Source organism: Oncorhynchus tshawytscha, linkage group LG02, assembly GCF_018296145.1.
Source record: "Oncorhynchus tshawytscha isolate Ot180627B linkage group LG02, Otsh_v2.0, whole genome shotgun sequence".
Lineage (NCBI taxonomy): Eukaryota > Metazoa > Chordata > Actinopteri > Salmoniformes > Salmonidae > Oncorhynchus > Oncorhynchus tshawytscha.
The window spans coordinates 41,794,936-41,812,085 of record NC_056430.1 but is presented as its reverse complement, the minus strand read 5'-3'; the positions used below and the strand labels follow the sequence as shown (position 1 = coordinate 41,812,085).

At 41.7% G+C, this 17,150-nt stretch overlaps 1 protein-coding gene across 7 annotated transcripts in view; it reads left to right on the top strand.

Moving 5' to 3' along the window:
- Positions 1-17,150, top strand: part of LOC112214943 (SLIT-ROBO Rho GTPase-activating protein 3) — a 68,860-nt gene that overhangs the window by 582 nt on the left and 51,128 nt on the right. The gene's annotated exons all lie outside the window — the stretch shown is intronic.

The window sequence follows — 17,150 nt, the reverse complement described above, 5'->3', positions numbered from 1 at the left end:
AGAACCATGAAAAACTGCAAAGCTCTCATTTAAAACCCCCAAAGTAGGCTACGATTATGTCAGATCGTGATATGCATGTTCAAATACTTTTTTACCTGGCCAAAGTATTATATTGCCTGCAAGAAAAGGGGAAGTAAGAATTTTCTATGCACTGCAAAAATGAACGTGGACCAGAATGACGTGCTCTCGCTACTATTTATTGTTTCTGCTGCGAGGAATCACCATATTCAGAGAATGATTTATTTGCAGATAATCGTTTTTAAACAACACAAAAAACAGTAACAGTATGCAAATCAGGGAGCCAAATGAACGGCTCTTTGTGATTCACCACAAAGATCCGTTCTTTCGCGAACGACCCATCGCTAGAGTAGACACTTGCATAACTTGTAATTCGAGAGTGAATTACATTAATGGCATCAACAGCATGTTTTTAGTTTATCTTGAACAGAGGCATTTCTTATGCGAATATTTTGGGCCGTTTTTTTTGTATATATATATATATATATATATGGTCAGGAGGTCCCAGTAGCCAAAAAAACACACATTTCCAACAGATAACTCTTATTCAACATAATTTGGGTAAAATCTCCGCACAATGCACTTTACGTGAGTAGGTCTACTGATGTATGGATACTTCAGACATTCCGACAGCATAGTGAAAATGTATAACACCACATTATGCAGCATTAACATGTTAAACAATTTGTGACGAAAGTTATTGTGAATGTATCCTTAACAAGGGAAATATTATAACGTGTGTGTGAGAGAGGTTAAGGACAGCAGCACGGCTCATTCAGATAGCTAGTCTCTCAAACCAAGGCCAGGTTGTCTTCATTGTAGAGAATGTGATACATTGAGATAGGCAGCCAAATTCTGATATATTTTCCACTAACTGGTATTTTGACCAATCAGACCAGGTCGATAGGAGCGGATGTGATTGCTGCGTTCATAACCAAGCTGGACGGTGGTAATTACCAGCTGTGACGTCGTAAATACCAGTTGGATGCATTCAAGTGCTTTGAACTCGTTGATAAACGCCAATTGTCAACTAGCCCCGTCAACCATAAACTAAAAGTACAGCTGTGATGCTTATAAACAAATTAAGGTGTTCAAAAACCATATTAGTAGATTCCTTTTTAACAAATAATGTTTTACATTTAACTGCCAAAAACGCTGCAATCGAGGTCATTTCCGAAGAAGGTGACGTCAGCATGTGGGAGAAGAAGCTCGGATGACAGATGAGTTTCCCACTAGTAATTACGAGTTGGAGGGGCGTTCAAGTTGAGTTTTCCGAGTTGTAATGTGGTAAATATCACCTTCCCACTTGGTTATGAAGACCGCATTAGTGTCTCAGAGACTAAAGGTCATACCCTCTGTCCAATGCAGTGGATCATCATGACGATGCATCACCACCTTTTTACTTTAGGGTAATTTCAGTAGGATAATTCCTCTAATAATGAGGTTGTTCTATATGATTTCAATCACTTTCTGACTGTACCCCTTTTGATTTAATCAAAACGTTCCATACCTGTTGGCCCAAGGTCGAAATTATCAGAAAGTGACTTTTTGGACCTGAATGCCAAAACATTCAGGAGATAGAGATGCTCTTTATTTAAAGTTTATTAACAGGGTTATCAAAATATTCTCATATCTTGGGAATTTTTTGAAAAAATTGTTTGTTCATTTTTTTTTAACCGTTATTAATGTCAATTATCTAAAAAAAGGTTTGTGTTGTGCCTGTCATCGGTTGAGACACAGCATGCTCTAGAATACAGGGTGGGTGTAATTTCAATTATATAAATATAATTCATAGAATGGACCTCTCTCTTCAGACAACTGCGTTTTAGCTGGTACACCATTTAAATATAAATTCAATTGAACATTTAATTCCCAATTACTATCAGAAACATGGCCACTGGTCCATCTACTGTCAAATGTCCAATTGAATGTGAATGTCTATTGTATTACCTAAACTGTACAAAAATATGAACACAACATGTAAAGTGTTGGTTTCATGAGCTGATATAAAAGATCCCTGAAAGTTTCCATACGCACAAAAAGCTTATTTCTCTCAAATTTTGTGCACACATTTGTTTACACCCCTGTTAGTGAGCATTTCTCATTTGCCAAGATAATCCATCCACCTGACAGGTGTGGTATATCAAGAAGCTGATTAAACAGAACGATCATTACACAGGTGCACCTTGTGCTGGGGACAATAAAAGGCCACTCCAAAATGTGCAGTTTTGTCACACAGCACAATGCCATAGATGTCTTAAGTTTTGAAGGAGCATGCAATTGGCATGCTGACTGCAGGAATGTCCACCCAAGCTTTTGCCAGATGTTGGATGTTCATTTCTCTACCATAAGCTGCCTCCAACATGGGTTTTAGAGAATTTGGCAGTATGTCCAACCAGCCTCACAACCACAGATCACGTTTATAGGGTCGTATGGGCAAGCGGTTTGTTGATGTCAATGTTGTGAACAGAGTGCCCCATGGTGGGGTTATGGTATTGGCAGGCATAAGCTATGGACAACAAACCAATTGTATTTTATCGGTCGCAGTTTGAATGCACAGCGATACCGTGACAAGATCCTGAGGCCCATCATCGTGCCATTCATCCGCTGCCATCAGCTCATGTTTCAGCATGATAATACACAGGCCCATGTCGCAAGGATCTGTACACAATTCCTGGAAGCTGAAAATGTCCCAGTTCTTCCATCGCCTGCACACTCCAAACATGTCACCCATTGAGCATGTTTGGGATGCTCTGGATCAACATGTATGACAGCGTGTTCCAGTTCCCGCCAATATCCAACAACTTTTGCACAGCCATTGAAGAGGATTGGGGCAACATTCCACAGGCCACAATCAACAACCAGATCAACTCTATGCGAAGGAGATGTGAAATCCATAGATTAGGACCTAATTTATTTATTTCAATTGACTGATTTCCTTATATGAACTGTAATTCAGTAAAATCTTTGAAATTGTTGTATGTTGCTTTTTATACATTTGTTCAGTATAGATTGCTAGGATTTCAATAACTTATGGAGGATTGACAGTTTAATTTATAACAATGGGTTTTCCCACTTAAAAACGCAATGTGCAGAAATCCTTCCATTTCCTGGTTGCTGAAGTTCGAATAGTCAGTATATGTGACAAAACAAGCAAGCACAGTGTAGAGCCTTCAAACATTTTTCTCTGGACCTCGAAGCCAGTTCCATTGCATTTTTTTCACTGTTTCCCTGTAATCAAGGACTGATTTAGACCTGAGACATCAGGTGTGTGCAATTAATTATCAGGTAGAACAGAAAACCAGCAGGCTCTAGACCGCATAGGGTAAGAGTTCAATACCTCTGGTGAAGAGAATCATTGTACCATCTAAACGGCTGTGAAATATCTTTTCCATAACTGAAAATATTGTATTTTCAATTGTTTGAAGCTGGTGTACAAAACCGAAAGTAAAAGATGCAAAAACTACATTTAATAAACGGGAAACATAAAATTAGCGGAAATAGAATAGATCTACTGCTTCTCAGACTTGCTTTCAATGAGACTGACAAATCTATAACTCACATTTCCATGGAAGTTACATATTGCAGCTTTAAGTCAACATTCTGTGATATGTGGACCCCCAACCATCTTTGTGGTACCATTTTATAGTAGACAGTTTTAATTGTATTCACATGTTAGTACATTTCTCAGCAAAAACATGATACCCACCCTGTATTCAAGAGTATGCTGTGTCTCAACCGATGGTGGGCACAAGACAAACACCTCAGATTTAGTAAAATATGTTTTTTTTCTACAACATATTTGATCATGAAAAATATCTGAGTTTATATTTTTAGATAATTGACTTTAAACAAACAAAAAATAACATTTTGTGTTAAACTTTTTTTCTCATTTGACGACCCAGTTTGTAAGTTATAAATCATTTGAAATCGTAACTGTTTATATTCTCCAGTGATGAAGACCGATGTCTCATGAAGGGGTAAGGTATGCAACATGGGTCAATCTTGAGCACCTCTCTCCTGAATATTTTGGCGTTTAGGTCCAAAAAGTAACTTTCTGACCACTTCTACCATGGGCAAACATATATGGAAAGTTCGTTCAAATCAAAAGGGGTAGAGTCAGAAAGTGATTGAAGTCATATGGAACGACTCAATGTCCATCTTTTCAAATGCTATTTGTCACGTGCTGAATACAGGTGTAGTAGACCTTACAGTAAAATGCTTACTTACAAAACCTTAACCAACAATGCAGTTTTAAGAAAAATAAGTGTTAAGTAAAAAATGGAGAATTAAAAGTAACAAATAGACAGCAGCAGTAAAATAACAATGGCGAGGCTATATGCAGGGGGTACAGAGTCAATGTGTGGGGGCACTGGTTAGTCGAGGTAATATGTACATGGAGGTAGAGTTATTAAGGTGAGTATGCATAGATAATAATAGAGAGTAGCAGCAGCGTAAAAGAGGGGTCTGGGTAGCCCGTTGATTAGCTGTTATAGAGTCTTATGGCTTGGGTATAGAAGCTGTTAAGAAGCCTTTTGGACCTAGACTTGGTGCTCTGGTACCCCATGCTGTGTGGTAGCATAGAGAACAGTCCATGACTAGGGTGTCTGGAGTCTTTGACCATTTTTAGGGCCTTGCTCTGACACCGCCTGGTATAGAGGTCCTGGATGGCAGGAAGCTTGGCCCCAGTGATGTACTGGGCCGGACGCACTACCCCCTGTAGTGCCTTATGGTCGGAGGCTGAGCAATTGCCATACCAGGCAGTGATGCAACCAGTCAGGATGCTCTCGATGGTGCAACTGTAGAAACTTTTGAGGATCTGAGGACCCATGCCAAATCTTTTCAGTCTCCTGAGTGGGAATAGGCTTTGTTGTGCCCTCTTCACGACTGTTTTAGTGTGTTTGGACCATGTTAGTTTGTTGGTGATGTGGACACCAAGGAACTTGATGCGCTCAACCTGCTCCACTACAGCCCCGTAGATTAGAATGGGGGCATGCTCGGTCCTCCTTTTCCTGTAGTCCACAATCATCTCCTTTGTCTTGTTCACATTGAGGGAGAGCTGGTTGTCCTGGCACCACACGGCCAGGTTTCTGACCTCCTCCCTAAAGGCTGTCTCGTTGTTGGTGATCAGGCCTACCACTGTTGTGTCATCGGCAAACTTGATGATGGTGTTGGTGTCGTTCCTGGCCGTGCAGTTATGAGTGAACAGGAAGTACAGGAGGGGACTGAGCACGCACCCCTGAGGGGCTCCAGTGTTGAGGATCAGCGTGGCGGTTGTGTTGTTACCTACCCTCACCACCTGGGGGCGGCCCGTCAGGAAGTCCAGGTTCCAGTTGCAGAGGGAGGTGTTTAGTCCCAGGGTCCTTAGCTTAGTGATGCACTTTGAGAACACTATGGTGTTGACCGCAGAGCTGTAGTTAATGAATAGCATTCTCATGTAGGTGTTCCTTTTGTCCAGGTGGGAAAGGGCTGTGTGGAGTGCAGTAGAGATTGCATCATCTGTGGATCTGTTTGGGTGGTATGCAAATTGGAGTGGGTCTAGGGTTTCTGGTTAAGGTGTTGATGTGAGCCTTCCAAAGCACTTCATGGCTATGTGTCGGTAGTACTGTAGGCAGTTTAGCTTAGTGTTCTTGGGCACAGGGACTATGGTGGTATTACAGACTTGGACAGGGAGAGGTTGAAAATGTCAGTGAAGACACTTGCCAGTTGGTCAGCGCATGCTCAGAGTACACGTCCTGGTAATCCATCGGGTCCTGCGGTCTTGTGAATGTTGACCTGTTTAAAGTTCTTACTCACATCGGCTGCGGGGAGAGTGTTCACACAGTCGTCCGGAACAGCTGATGCTCTCATGCATGTTTCAGTGTTACTTGACTCGAAGCGATGAGAAGAGAGCTTTCAGCGAGATGTCTTGAGGAGACAGTGAAAGAACCAGGAATGTCCTTTTTAATCAATAACGTTGTATAATGTTTGGCCCCGGAGTAAGTTCATTTTACATCATCTTCTTTAATTTTCAGACACTCATAAATAAAAATGTGTTAGTCCTGGAACCATAGAGGGTCTGACTGGGGAATCTCTCTTTCTCTCTCCCAGCAAACATTTCAGAAACGCCATAAATAATGTATGTTGTCAGCATGAATTATGGAACCATGAAATGGTTTTAGTGTCTCTCTGCTGATGCTAAATACAGTGTGTGAATGCATCCCAAATGGCACCCTATTCCCTACATAATGCACTACTTTAGGGTGTCATTTGGGACGTAACCTGTGACTGTAGAAGATGGGACCACCAAAACCCATGGATGAGATTGAGAGAGAACTAGTAAGTGTGTATTAGAGTTCGAACCGATTTTATGATTTTTCATCGCCGATACCGATTATTGGAGGACCCAAAAAAATTCAGATACCGATTTATTTGGCAGATTTTTCTGCAACAAATGAACTTACAACCGTGGCATTGCTATAGCCATGCTCTTACCAACCAAGCCGCACCGGACCACATGTACAATCCTCTACCCTCCAACCTGTTTGTAGAAGAAACAGAAAAGGCAGGCAATATAGCCCTCAAGTGGCTGATGAATTCCGCAACTAAATAGTCTGATACATGCCACAATGGGGCCCCTCTCTGTTAGACATGTTCCTAACAAACAACATCCCACACACTTTTTGTCAGTACACTACCTTGTACTGAAGTAAGAAATGCAGTGATCTTTGCTCACAACTCAAGGGTACGATGCTGTGTCAAGCAGATGCCTGACACGTGTATTATCCTACTTAGATTGAAATATTATAACTCATTTTAGACTGTACTTGCAGCAAAGAGCAAACGCTGAAACCCTTTCATCCCCCCTGGAGCAGGCTATGACCATAGTGCATCATGAAGAAACGAAGCTGCTCTCACTGCTTTTTAATGAGAAATGGAGCTACACGCTGCGGCATGTTGCTGTCGTCTGCGGAAGTCTTGGTTGGCTCTGTGTGTGTGTGCACGTGCATGCATGTGTGTCTATGCCTGCGTTCATACATGTCTGTGTACGTGCGGGTGCGTGCGTGTGTGTTCACGGCAGTGCGTGTGTTGACTGCGATAGGGCCATCACAGCTGAGAGGACGTCTCAGTTTCAGGAAAAGCTTTTAAGCTGACAGCTTAAGCTCATTTGCAAGGCTGTCTGGGATCAGTTCAGTTGGGAGTTATAAGGGCTATACTCTGGCATCGGGGTCTAATAGTGCTGAGTAGGTAGCTGACTAAACAACATTAACTGTGGTGCAGTCAGCCAGCAGCCCTTTATTGCTGTCTATTTCCAGACCTGCAGCAGATTTCTGGACATAGATTATTTCTTGGTTGCCTGGTCTCAGATCTGTTTGTGCCGTCTTGCCAACTCCTTCGGTCAGTGTCACGGCTCCAACATTGACTGTATGAGTTGGAGAGACAGATCTGGAACTAGGCTACTTTCTTGGGGGAATTTGACTTGAACATACCACAGGGCGGCGCACAATTGGCCCGGCGTCGTTAGGGGAGGGCCGAGGTGAACCGTCATTGTAAATAAGAATTTGTTCTTAACCGACGTGCCTAGTTAAATAAAGGTTAACATAAAAAATAAAAAATTGTGGTGGGGAGTCGACTCCAAAATAATAGATTCCTCGACTCCTTGCCTGTCGACCCCCATTTCTGGGTGTCAAGCATCAGTATTTTTGCAATTGAGAAAGCTAGTTGCCGTTGGCTACTTGCTACTTCCGAGAATACTAACTCTCGCAACTTTTACAGCAAAGAGAGAGCTAGTGAGGGGGCACAGCCAGGCATCAGTAGGCATGTCGGCTACCAGGCAGGCAGTCAGAACCGTGCATTGGTTCCTGGAGTCATGCACCACTACTTGAACAGAGTGGACCAACCAACTTTCCGTAACCATGACGAAGAGTCAATGCTGTTAAACCTATAATAACTGCGTTGACAGGTCGTGACCGATGACATCATTATTTACCTTGTCATGACACTGGCTGTGGTGTGTGTGGTATGTTGTCCAACCGCTCATTAACCTAGTCACTTCCTATGAAGGATGTGTCAACTATTGGTATGTGTCAGAATTAACCGAAACTAACCTCCATTAATGGTGTCATGTGTGAAAATGTTAATGAAGAAGAGTTCACAAGTCTCACCACTACCTTTATACACCTGCCTGCGATCCTTTACACAGACAATCAAATGTGATACAGCCTAGGATTCAAACCAGGGACCGTAGTGACGCCTCTTGCACTGAGATGCAGTGCCTTAGACTGCTGTGTTACTCGGAGCCCTAATATACAGTATAGTACAATACAGTGTGATTTATCCAGCAGGTAAAGAGGTCAGACTGGAATAGACCACAGTTCTTTGTTCTGTGCATAGCTACTGATGTCTTTGTATGAGCGTATGTATGGTTGACACTGTGCACGAATGTTTATTGAATTACTAAGCCTGTTTTCATATTCATGTCCAATAGTAGCTGGCTATACTAGCCAGACTTGAGAAAACCGTTTCTGATGTGTTTGAAGTGAAACCCAGCTGCAATCTGTTAACTGACCTTGGTTTGCATCCATACACATATTTCCATGCGTTTGAAAGAATCTCAGTGGATCAGCTCGACTACAACTCAGTCACAGGCCATTTAACAAACCTCTAGATGCACTGCAGCAAGGCACTGCTGTTCACCCTCATCTACCCCTTCTACCCCCCATTCCTTCTCAACTGGAAAGTAAAACCCACTGAATGAGGTTTGATTGACCTGGATCATGGACCATTTTCCCTCCCTCTGTCATTAGACTCATTTGGAGTCCGTCCATTTAGGTCTTATGCTTAAATGCTTCATTTGGTTTGATCTAATTTGATGCATAAACAATTATTAGCCAGATAGTGATAATTGTGTGCAAAAAAACAAACAAGTTAGACAAGACCCACAGGCCTTAAAATGGACCAGCCCATCTGGCATTCGTCTGAAATGCCAGATGTCTAGTCCATCCCTGTGTGGCATTGAAGTATGGTACGCAATGTGTTAGTAAGTGAAGGTATGCTAGCCTATTATTTACAGTAGTCACAGAGGAAGACATTATTGCAGTTTAATTTCATCTGATCAGTCTAGGAGAAGAAGCATGAGAAGGTGTGTGGGTGTAGCTTGTGTTCCTCCTCTGTCTCCACCGTAAAATACATTTATTGCAGTAGATCTGCATTCCATGACTGTCTGGGTTGGTTGATGCCCCTCTGCTAATCAGTATTCATCATGAAGAAAAAATGCTTTGACCTTTCACTGTCATGCGATCATGACAGTGTAAGCAATAATGGAGCCTGATTCCTAGATCTGTTTTTTGTCTGTCTTGTAAACACCTGTGGTGTTTGGTGTGACAATTACCATAGAAGTTGGCAAGACTGCACAAAGAGATCTTGGACCAGGCTAGTAATAATGCCCCAACCCCCTCACCCCATGTTCCACCCACCCTGTGTGATATCCTTTCACCCCTCTCCCTTTTCTCTCTCCCCTTCTGCACTTCTGCGTTTGTCTTCTATGGTAATAACAACAACGCTTATTGCAAAAATCAGCTACAGATTAAGGCAGAATTGTGTGTCGAGACACATCTAGACATAGGAAATCGATGTGAGGTGATTGTTATGGCCATCATAGCTGAGCCCAGTCTGTCTGTCGCCACCCTTTCCTCCTGTCGACCTCTATCTCTGTCCGTCTCTGCCCCTGTCACTGGCTGGATGCTGATGCCCTCATTAAAGCCATTTGTTTCCACAGAGTGAGAGATTACAGCGAGACATAGAGATGCATTTGTGAATTCAACCAAAGGGTGTGTAAAGACATGCCATAGCAATTACGGCTCACTCGAGACGAGCGTTCACAGGAAACTGCCTTGCTTTGTGCCAACTGATGTCGGAGTGTGCGCCTGTGTAAGGTGGCATGTGACCAGCCACGCGTGGATAACAGCAGAGAGAGCGAGACAAGCCCAGAGACAGTGCCCCCCCCCCTGTCCAGAATCAGGGAAGATCCCGCGAGAGGGGAGGGAGAGGTGCATTATAATAATAATAATAATAATAATAATAATAATAATAACAGTCCCCTCTCTAAATGCATCTGCTACCTACCTAATGGACAGTGTTACAGAGGGGAATAAAACACTGAACTGACTGAATAGGTGTCTGCTATTACAGTAATAGATATATTTATAGAGACACTGGTTATGGCCATTGTGATAGAAATGACTTCCTAATTGGGAAAATGCCTCAGTATATGTTAGGACATTTTCCTGTAGCTGTATATCTACACCATAGCACCCCTGCTGCGGTAGCACCTGCATTGCGTAAAAGAATACATGTAACTATATCCACACAAATCCCAACTGCGTGTGTCTGTGCGCCTTTGTGTGTGTGATGTGAAACAACAACTGTACATATCCATGAACTTAGCACAAAGCAGGATCAATGAGTTAGCCAGCTAACTTTGATAAGCAGACAGAAATAACTATTGATTTTATGCTTCATTCAAAAAAGCTAAACAAAAGGGAATTTCACACTAAAATGGTTTGTTGCGTTTCTTTTCGGAACTCTGGTGCATTTACCCCTTAGTTCGGTTTGTTCTATCTGCACTAAACAAATCACTGTGGTTCGCTCAAAAAGCGTGGTCTCTGTCCGACTTAAATTATTTTCATGGTGCTGTTCGCTGCCAGTGAGGATGCAGTCTGGACCAAACACAGGAACATAACCAGAGTTGCACATTATTATTGGTTGTTTGACTGTGAACATTTGATGAAATCATAACTTGAGAGCTCTGAAACATTCTGTGACTAGCAGCACATTTAGCGGGTAGTGTTGCTCTGCCTTGCATGCTACCTCAGTGACGCCCCATGCGAGTCTCAGGCTCAGCTGGCTGCGGTTGACAGCACCCGGTTAGGGCCCCCAACCAGGGTTATGGGAAAATTTAGGGTAGACTGGGCCCTCAAACCCTGGCAGGCAGCCAGTCTAGGAGATGGACAAATCCAATTACAAAGCCACACGTCCTCAAAGGCTGACCAAGCAGATACAGGAGTCCCATCTCCCAAATGTCTGGAATGGCGGATGAAGGCGGCAACTGATAACTGGCGAAATTGTATGCACTCACTACTGTAAATGTCTCTTGTGCGGTCTTGCTAAAATGTGAATTTATGAGTGCATCCTATGCAGATTAGGGGAGATGGGGACTATACCAGGGATATAGGCTACTGAATATAGCCTATTCACATCACAGTCAGAGGCTATTGCGCAGTTTCCTCAAACATGTTGGAAGACCAAAGCGAAGGTAATATGTGACTCCTTTCAGGAAACTAGACATACTGTATGTCGCGCGTCACTACTTAACAGGCGAGGCATTTCAACGTAAACATTTTTTTGAATCAAAATGTATTTTTTGGGGGGTCAGAAATGCCTTCTGGAACATGTGAACATTCATGTGCCTTAATTTTAAAAAACTTGTATACTATCTGTAAATACAAATTAAAGTGTGAAATTACGAGCCTAGTTGGTTTAGCCTTGGAAAAAGTTAGGAACCTTCCCGCTAGCCATGATTGACTGTGATAATTGATGGGCTGGACATGCCAAGAGATGAGTTTGGATTGATCTGCCATGTAGCATGCTTCTGTCTATAACATAAGCTGCTCAGTATGTGTAGGTCATGCTTTCTAACATGGCTTTTTTAATGATATCATGAACCGCATGATATGAAGTGCATGATATGAAGTGTTGCTAATGCTCTCGACTTTCTGGAGAACTGAATTTTGAAATCAGTGGAATGGGTGGTGGAAGCAGAGTACGATTTCTAAGGAGATGGAGAAAATTCAGCCTTTTACAAATATGCAGATGGATATGCAGATGGCTGTTGTATTAAACAGCTGTCTCCGGATTACATCTTCAAACTAAGAGCAACCATGGTATCTGTGACAGAGAGGGAGAAGCACTCATCCATGTATACGGACGGGTAAGAGAATATAGCCAACATATAGCCAACAACATTTTCAGGTGTTATAAGTTTCTAATTTTGTTAGTCGTTTTTCATTGCAAGTTAAAGCGTACTGCTAGCTAGCTAAAGTTAGCTGGCTGTGTAATAATATTATTACAATCTTAGAGCCATTTGCACTGCTAGTATTATAGCCTAAAGTTAGCTAGCTAGGTAACATTGAACCTAGTTGGTTAGCTTTAGCTACCTGCAGATTCATGCAGGGTAGTAACGTTGAGAGTTTGGAGTTTGAGTTTGAATTATGGTTCATTGTTTAGCTAGCTACATGTCTAAACAAAATACTATGCCAGTAACCATTTCACTGTACCGTTTACACCTTCTCTATCCTGTGCATGTGACAAATGCACTTTGATTTTATTTGATATAGTGTGTGTTTACCAGAGACTGTAATGTGAAGAACAACATGACCTGCACTAAAGTCAAATTGGGATATAACTTTAGCCCAACGAGACAGTGTCTAAGTTCTACATTTCTCCGGTAGAATGCCCTGCTTTTATTTTGTCACACTCACAACCATCAGCTGTTTTCTGTAATTAGCTCACCTTTAACTTGTAAATAAGGATCTTGTTGACAGTTTATTTTCTTGTAATAATGAATACAAATGAGCTAAAGTTAAGACATTGTCAGCTATATGACATGGTCATTATTTGAACTGGCTAGCCAGCTAACTTAACGTTAGCTAGCTAATTAGCTAGAATCTAACCAAAACATTGTTTAGAAAGTTGCCCGGTTTGCTAGATTGATTTTTTTTAAACGGATGGGTTTGTTAGTGTTAAAATATAGAAATTATGCTATTTTGGACCACCAGGCTGCTGTGTTTTTGTGTGTGATAGTTTTTCACAAAGACAAGTTTGATGTTGGACAACAATAGAATGTTCATGATGTCATTGCGACAAGTTTTACAGACATGTCGATAGACGTAGTATAACCAGCGTTTAGTCTTGAAATCTTTGGTTGTTTAGTACTCTACCGTACTCACTCTGTTTAGCACATGGCTTCACTTGAATCCTTAAAGAGATGGATGGAATCCTTAAAGAGGGTGTGAATGATTCTGAATGTGTGTAGACAAATAAGAGCTCTCCAGTAGGTGTACCAAAACATTCAGGGGCCATTTTCTCAAAAGTTGATCAACTTTCAAAGCAGGGCCTCCCGGGTGGCGCAGAGATTCTGGGTTCGAGCCCAGGCTCTGTCGCAGCCGGCCACTTCCGGTAGGCCCATTCTGGGGTTCGGGTTGGGGAGGGTTTGGCTGGCAGGGCTTGTCCAGGCTCTGTGGCGGGCCCGGGCGCAGCACACGCTGACCAAGTTGCCACTCCTCCAGGTTGGCTTCCGGGTTGGATGTGCTTTGTGTCAAGAAGCAGTGAAGCTTGGTTGGGTTGTGTTTCAGAGGACACATGGCTCTCAACCTTTGCCTCTCCCAAGTCTGTACAGGAGTTGCAGCGATGAGACAAGACTGTAACTACTACCAATTGGATCCCATGAAATTGGGGGTAAAAAAATTAAATAAACTTTCAAAGCAGAATTACTTTCCCATTGTTCCTCAACTGATATATGATTTTCTAGCTCGGAGTCTCTACTTTCATCCAATGTAGAAAACAAAAAAAGCAACACAATTTCAAATTTTGCTGCATAAGACTGAATCAAGCCAGTGTCACATATGAACATTGGGACACACAAGCTTCATGATAATAATACATTGATTTATCCTTAGTGTTATTGTCCAATAAACAAATAACTTGCATGGACACATGGTTTTTGTTTAGGAAGTTTGGTTCATTTGACAATGTGAAACCAACCGACCCAAATGAAAAAATGCAATGTAACAAATAGTCTAACTCAAACTAGCTCAAAATTATGTTTAAAAACGACATTCAATGTCTTTCCTTTTGTTAAATCAATTAGACCATTTCAAGCTTATCTTTCTACAAAATAAAATGTTTTATCAGAATATTTTAGAAAAGTGAGCTGGCTAACTCCATAATCCTGCTTTTTGGTATACCCCTCCTGAGGATTTCTTTTTTGTTTTTCATATTTCGCTGTGGTTTTAAACCGGTTTCTGGGGGTAATTCATATTTGGGTCCAGAGCTCTAGCCACTGAGCTTTTATTGAGGATAACAAACACCTGGCCCAGCATTCAACAGCAGATGGGTTAATTGACATCTCACTGACTGTGCTATGGGCTCTGGAACATCTGAGTCATTTTGGCAAAATACATTAGCTACCAATTTAAAATAAAAAAAACTCTAAACTACAGTGATGCCTGACTTGACTAAACTAAACAGAGCACATGTTTAATTCTAAGATGGAAACATCGAGCCATACATGCTTATGACAAGTAATTTGTACAACACATTATAATACATTATACCTGCAGGCTTGAAGTAAAGTCAATGTTACCAAAATATAGCTATTTATTCACCTTTCCTACAAGACTGCAGCTTTTAGAGCATAGTTGTAGATCAGTGGAGGCTCCTCAGAGAACAAAGGGGAGGTCCATCCTCAGTGAATTTCATAAAAATAGTTCAACAATAAAGTTATCCTTTTTAGACAAAAGTATACTAAATATATTCATGCCACCAAATAATTGATTAAAACACACTTTTGCAATGAAGGTCTACAGTAGCCTCAACAGCATTCTGTAGGGTAGCACCATGGTGTAGCCTGAGGACAGCTGGTTTCCGTCCTTCTCTGGGTACATTGACTTCAATACAAACCAAGGAGGCTCATGGTTCTCACACCATTCCATAGACTTAAACAGTAATTATAACAACTTCCGGAGGTGCAACCTGTGCATCGATTCTGTATGGGTTTCAAGGGCCGTCCTGTAACTCTGTAGAGGCCTGCAGCATCCAGAGAACCGTGCACAAACTGCACACAGAGTACCATCCTTCCATAGCCTTCACTGATCCATAAATAACTAGAGCTAGGGCTCTAGGAAGAGAAGGCAAACATCATGAGGCTATTATCTTGATCACACTGATCACATTATAATATCAAACAGTCATTTTGATCCTCTCATAGAGTGAATTCTAAATGGCACCCTACCTATATGCGCCTTGGTCAAAAGTGTTGCACTATGTGGGCGATCCCATGCCAACGGGAGCGTAAAATATTTTTGTTATCTCAGATTGTTCTCGCAATTATTACATAGATACCCCATTGAGAGGAAAGATGTTTGAAATGCTTTTTGGACATTTCCATGATAACAGAATTACGCTTTTACTCTCTTTTTACACTTTTTAAATTGTATGCCAAACAAAAAACATTTCAAAGTTTAACAAACCATACAACTCTATGTACAAGGACTACTTTTAACATTTCCACTGACATTTTTTACAAAAACTAATTTAGTAGAACAGTGCAGATGCAAACTTTGGTAACGGAATTATGGTAAATTATGGTTTTCCCAAAACTTAAATATCGGCTCCATTTCTTGTTCACAAACTACAGTTTTGGCAAGTCGGTTAGGACATCCATTTGTGCATAACACAAGTAATTTTTCCAACAATTGTTTGCAGACAGATTATTTCACTTATAATTCACTGTATCACAATTCCAGTGGGTCAGAAGTTTACATACACTAAGTTGACTGTGCCTTTTAAACAGCTTGGACAATTCCTGAAAATGATGTCTTGGCTTTAGGAGCTTCTAATAGGCTAATTGACATAATTTCAGTCAATTGGAGGTGTACCCGTGGATGTATTTCAAGGCCTACCTTCAAACTCAGTGCCTCTTTGCTTGACATAATGGGAAAATCAAAAGAAATCAGCCATGACCTCAGAAAAAAAATTGTGGACCTCCACGAGTTGGTTCATCCTTGGGAGCAATTTCCAAATGCCTGAAGGTACCATGTTCATCTGTACAAACAATAGTATGCAAGTATAAACACCATGGGACCACGCAGCCAGACGCCTTGTCTCGTAGTGATGAACGTACTTTGGTGCGAAAAGTGCAAATCAATCCCAGAACAACAGCAAAGGACCTTGTGAAGATTCTGGAGAAAACAGGTACAAAAGTATTTATATCCACAGTAAAACGAGTCCTATATCGTCATAACCTGAAAGGCTGCTCATCGAGGAAGAAGCCACTGCTCCAAAACCTCCATAAAAAAGCCAGACTACGGTTTGCAACTGCACATGGGGACAAAGATCATACATTTTGGAGAAATTACCTCTGGTCTGATTAATCAAAAAGTGAACTGTTTAGCCATAACGACCATTATGTTTGGAGGAAAAAGGGGGAGGCTTGCAAGCCGAAGAACACCACCCCCATGCTTCACGGTTGGGATGGCAGCATCATGTTGTGGGGGTGCTTTGCTGCAGGAGGGACTGGTGCACTTCACAAACTAGATGGCGTCATGTGGCAGGAAAATGTAGGTATTTTGAAGCAACATCTCAAGACATCAGTCGGGAAGTTAAAGCTTGGTCGCAAATGGGTCTTCCAAATGGACAATGAGAACATTTGTGGGCAGAACTGAATAAGTGTGTGCGAGCAAGGGGACCTACAAACCTGACTCAGTTACACCAGCTCTGTCAGGAGGAAAGGGCCAAAATTCACCCAATTTATTGTGGGCAGCTTGTGGAGGGCTGCCCAAAACGTTTGATCCAAGTTAAACAATTTAAAGGCAATGCTTCCAAATACCAATTGAGGGTATGTAAACTTCTGACCCACTAGGAATGTGATGAAATAAATTAAAGCTGAAATAAATAATTCTCTACTATTATTCTGACATTTCAAATTCTTAATATATTGGTGATCCTAACTGACCTAAGACAGGGAATCTTTACTAGGATTAAATGTCAGGAATTGTGAAAAACTGAGTTTAAATGTGTTTGGCTAAGGTGTATGTAAACTTCCGACTTCAACTGTATATGCATAGTCACTAACTATACATTCGTGAACATACTACCTCAATTGACCCGACTAACCAGTTCCCCTGCACATTGGCTAACCAGGCTATCTGCATTGTGTCCCGCCACTTACCACCCGCCAACCCCTTTTAAGCTACTGCTACTCTGTTTATCATATATGCATAGTCACTTTAACCATGTCTACATGTACATACTACCTCAATCAGCCCGACTAACCGGTGCCTGTATGTGGCCTCGCTACTGTATATAGCCTCACT